A 5,000-nucleotide genomic window follows, 5' to 3' on the forward strand; every position below is an offset into this window, starting at 1 on the left:
GTCGCGGTGGACACTGTAACCTCCTCAACGTCACGGTGCAGGTTGGAGATGGCACGCCTGATGGACGGCGTGTTGTAGTAGGCCGCTTTCTCGGAGTGACACCAGTCGAGCCGGAGATGGTCTCCGACTACCTGGGCGTCGATGACGCGGGCGATGCCGTCTTTAACCGCCACCACGTCAGGCTTGCGGATTCCCTCAGGTGTGCGGAGGTGGGGCTCCACAGAGACATTGAAGCCCCTCTGCGCGAGTCCACGGGCGACATAGCGCACGATCGCGTCATGCCGCTTAACCCGGGACCCGTGCGTCCTGAAGCAAGCCTGTAACACGTGGTTGGCGGTCTCTACGGCCTGGCAGCCCGCGCGGCATCTGGTGTCCGCCTCCCGCCCGCGACTGCGCCGTGCCTTCGTGGGGAAGGCGTTGATGCGGGCGCGGAGAGCGTCGATGAAGTTACGCCCAGATAGCAGGCGACTGGTGTCAGCGACCCACTGGTGTTGCCCCTTGACGGCGGCGGAAGATGACAGCGCCGCACCGTCAAAGGCAACGTGTAGGGCGCGCGGCCCACATCTCTCCAACCTGTGTCGACGATTTGAGGAGGTGGCCCTCCCACATAAGATGCCGCTCCAGCGCCTCAATCTCACGCTGCACCTCGTCCCGGCCTGCACCGTCGGCGGCTGGCCCAATCCTCTTCAGCGCCAGGAGACGGGACCGGCGAAGTGTTGGCCCCATCCATCGGCATGATGGGATGCCGAGGCCTCCCTGGGCTACAGGAGCGTGGAAGTAGCCCAGGGGAGTGTCCGCCGGAAGGCGGAACCATCTCCTGACGGCGGCACGGATGGTCACATCTGCCGCTTTCAACGCACCCACTCGGGTGCGGCTGAGGGCCAGCCCATGGTACAGGCCAGGCAGAAGTACGGTGGTGAGGGCGTGGAGGCGCTGTTGCGGCTTGAGCGGAGCTCGGGAGATGACGTCCAGCTGCTCCACCAGGTGGCGTCGTGGGTTGAAAACGCAGCGACCAGCGGTGGAGAATTGCAGTCCCAGGTACCGGAAGGTTTCACCCACACGTAGGGCGGGCACGGTGGCGTTGCCCGCTTTGAAGGTAACGTCGGCGTCGACCTTCACCTTCTTGTCGCGCCCAGACGCGACTAAGGCGAGGGTGAAACACTTCCGGGCGTTGATCTGCAGCCCCAGATGGGCGAGGGCTGCGACGGCTGCGTCAATGAGGGACTGCAATCCCCTCGCGGTCGATGCAAAAAGCAGGACGTCATCTGCGAAGGCCGCAGCGTTAACTCTGCGACCAAGGATCCGAGCTCCGATGTGGGAGGGAAGTTGACTCAAAACATAGTCCACCGCAAAATTGAAAAGGAGGGGGGAGAGGGGGTCACCCTGACGCACACCCCTAGCCGGCTGCAGGGGCACGCCCACGTCGGCGCCGCCCGCTATCACCGTCGTGCTACCCTCGTAACACCTTTCGACGTACTCAATAAAGCAATCCGGCAGGCCATGAGCCCTCAGCACGGGGCGGAGGGCGGCATGGTCCACCGAATCGAACGCTTTAGAGACGTCGATCGATGCCACAAAAACAGAGCGACAGGAGCGGACTGCGTCGGTGAGAGCAGTGTCCAAGATGAAGGTGTTTTCCAACATCCCATCCCGGGGGATGAATGCCCGCTGACGTTCGTCCACAGCACATGCACGCATCAGGCGTGACGCGAGAACCTTGTGAAAGGTCCGCGCCAACACCGAGCAGACCGTAATGGGGCGAAAGTCAGCGGGGGATGTTGGTGCAGCCGTTTTGGGGAGAAGTGACGTCCGGGCGCGAAGCAGACGCTCGGGGAGGGCGCGGGCCAGGAGGAAGAGGTTCAAGAGTTTCACCAGGACTTCATGCGGCAGGCGCCGCAGCTCCGCTGGAGTCAGGCCGTCCGGCCCGGCTGCCGATCCCCTGGGCGGCAAGGCAGCAGCGACCTCCTCACGTGTGACCGGCCCCCATAGGCACTCAGGAGCGACAGGCTCCGAGTGCGGGAGAAGGTGGTCACGGATGAAGCCGGCGGTGGAGATCGGCTTCTTCGTGAAGAGGTCCGCCCAGAAGTCCAGCAGACCGGGGATGTCGGGTGGCGGCTGCAGCAGGGTGCCGTCCAGCAAGCCGCGCACGCAACGTGCACGCGACCTACGGAAGGCGTCCTGTGTCCGCGCGTATTCCCAGCGGCGCCGCTTGCGCTTCTGCAGCGGCGGGGCGGCAGGCGGCCGCTTGGATGGTTGGCGCGGCCGCTGTGTCCTGGTGATCGACCTCTCCCCCCTGGACCCGACCGACGCAAGGGCATCCGGGAGCATGCCCAGGATGACATCGGGCGGCGTGCCCCGCCCCAGACCAATGACTCGATCCAGGGCAGAGAAACGCTGGGCGGAAGCAGGTAGCCCCGCCAGATGCTCCCAGATGGCGGCGTCAGTCGGCCCCTCCGGCGGCGGCCCGGTGGTGTCGGCCGCGAAGTCCTCGGCTGCGTCGACGGGCGGCGCAGCGGCCTCGCCCGCGTCAGGCAGCGAGCTCGCTGCTCCACGGCGGGACGCCGGCTCTTCACCCCGACCGATCTCAAGTGCCTCCATGAATTGGCGGACAAGCTGCTTGTGGGCAGCTTGCCGCCGTCGGCACTTGATTGCCTCAAGCGTTCGGTCGGGGAACATCCTGGTAAGTTCTTGATTTACAAAGAAGAACCGGGCGTCCCTCTCCAGGAACAGTTCGGCCTCTGCCTTGGCGAGCGACAGGACTTCTTCCTCCGTCCACCTCGCGCGATGCCTCTCCGTCACGATCTCAGCGTTGGCGGCCGCAGGGTGTTGGCGGCGGCGATGGACCCCGAGACCGTTCTTCGTGGTAAAAGTGCGGTGGCACTCACTGCAAGCAAAGGGAGCTACACAAACTATCGCATTTTCGTTACGGCCGGTTGGCCGGATAGGTGCTGGGGTAGCTGGGGTGGCACCTTCAGCGGAAGGGCCACCATCTCTTGTTTCTTGTCGGCTGCCCCCAACTATAAAGGGATAATGCGAGGGGGGGCTGGTAACCCCCCCAAGCCCCTGGTGCGGTCTTCCACTCTGCAAAAATCAGCGGGCCCACGAGAAGGGGAGAAGACCGCAGGAGAGGAGAGGCTAAGAGGGCTAGGCCCATGTATTGCGCATCACTCTCCCTGTAACTATAACCCAAGGAAGGCACCTCGCAGCAGCAGCACGACTACATCAAGACCGCACTTCGAAAAGCCAAGTCCGGATGCAGCCACACCGCCGCCACTTGGCCACCTTAAGAGAGTCATAGTTACTGTTAAGAGAGTCATAGTTACTCCCGCCGTTTACCCGCGCTTGCTTGAATTTCTTCACGTTGACATTCAGAGCACTGGGCAGAAATCACATTGCGTCAACACCCGCTAGGGCCATCGCAATGCTTTGTTTTAATTAGACAGTCGGATTCCCCCAGTCCGTGCCAGTTCTGAGTTGATCGTTGAATGGCGGCCGAAGAGAATCCGCGCACCCGCGCGCCCCCGGAGGAGCACGCTAAGGCGGACGCGGCCTCGCAGCAAGGAAGATCCGTGGGAGGCCAAGGCACGGGACCGAGCTCGGATCCTGCACGCAGGTTGAAGCACCGGGGCGCGAACGCCGCGCAGGCGCGCGCATCCTGCACCGCCGGCCAGCACGAGGCCAACCAACGGCGAGAGCAGACCACGCCCGCGCTAAACGCCCGCACTTACCGGCACCCCTACGGCACTCACCTCGCCCAGGCCCGGCACGTTAGCGCTGACCCACTTCCCGACCAAGCCCGACACGCCCCGATCCTCAGAGCCAATCCTTATCCCGAAGTTACGGATCCAATTTGCCGACTTCCCTTACCTACATTATTCTATCGACTAGAGGCTCTTCACCTTGGAGACCTGCTGCGGATATGGGTACGAACCGGCGCGACACCTCCACGTGGCCCTCTCCCGGATTTTCAAGGTCCGAGGGGAAGATCGGGACACCGCCGCAACTGCGGTGCTCTTCGCGTTCCAAACCCTATCTCCCTGCTAGAGGATTCCAGGGAACTCGAACGCTCATGCAGAAAAGAAAACTCTTCCCCGATCTCCCGACGGCGTCTCCGGGTCCTTTTGGGTTACCCCGACGAGCATCTCTAAAAGAGGGGCCCGACTTGTATCGGTTCCGCTGCCGGGTTCCGGAATAGGAACCGGATTCCCTTTCGCCCAACGGGGGCCAGCACAAAGTGCATCATGCTATGACGGCCCCCATCAACATCGGATTTCTCCTAGGGCTTAGGATCGACTGACTCGTGTGCAACGGCTGTTCACACGAAACCCTTCTCCGCGTCAGCCCTCCAGGGCCTCGCTGGAGTATTTGCTACTACCACCAAGATCTGCACCGACGGCGGCTCCAGGCAGGCTCACGCCCAGACCCTTCTGCGCCCACCGCCGCGACCCTCCTACTCGTCAGGGCTTCGCGGCCGGCCGCAAGGACCGGCCATGACTGCCAGACTGACGGCCGAGTATAGGCACGACGCTTCAGCGCCATCCATTTTCAGGGCTAGTTGCTTCGGCAGGTGAGTTGTTACACACTCCTTAGCGGATTCCGACTTCCATGGCCACCGTCCTGCTGTCTTAAGCAACCAACGCCTTTCATGGTTTCCCATGAGCGTCGATTCGGGCGCCTTAACTCGGCGTTTGGTTCATCCCACAGCGCCAGTTCTGCTTACCAAAAGTGGCCCACTTGGCACTCCGATCCGAGTCGTTTGCTCGCGGCTTCAGCATATCAAGCAAGCCGGAGATCTCACCCATTTAAAGTTTGAGAATAGGTTGAGGTCGTTTCGGCCCCAAGGCCTCTAATCATTCGCTTTACCGGATGAGACTCGTACGAGCACCAGCTATCCTGAGGGAAACTTCGGAGGGAACCAGCTACTAGATGGTTCGATTAGTCTTTCGCCCCTATACCCAGCTCCGACGATCGATTTGCACGTCAGAATCGCTACGGACCTC

General features: G+C 62.3%; 1 pseudogene; it reads right to left on the minus strand.

The window, feature by feature from the left end:
• The window catches only part of LOC124578182, a 9,943-nt pseudogene that overhangs the window by 3,757 nt on the left and 1,186 nt on the right, over nt 1–5,000 (minus strand).

The sequence above is a fragment of the Schistocerca americana genome, unplaced genomic scaffold (assembly GCF_021461395.2).
Source record: "Schistocerca americana isolate TAMUIC-IGC-003095 unplaced genomic scaffold, iqSchAmer2.1 HiC_scaffold_274, whole genome shotgun sequence".
NCBI classification, from domain to species: Eukaryota; Metazoa; Arthropoda; class Insecta; order Orthoptera; family Acrididae; genus Schistocerca; species Schistocerca americana.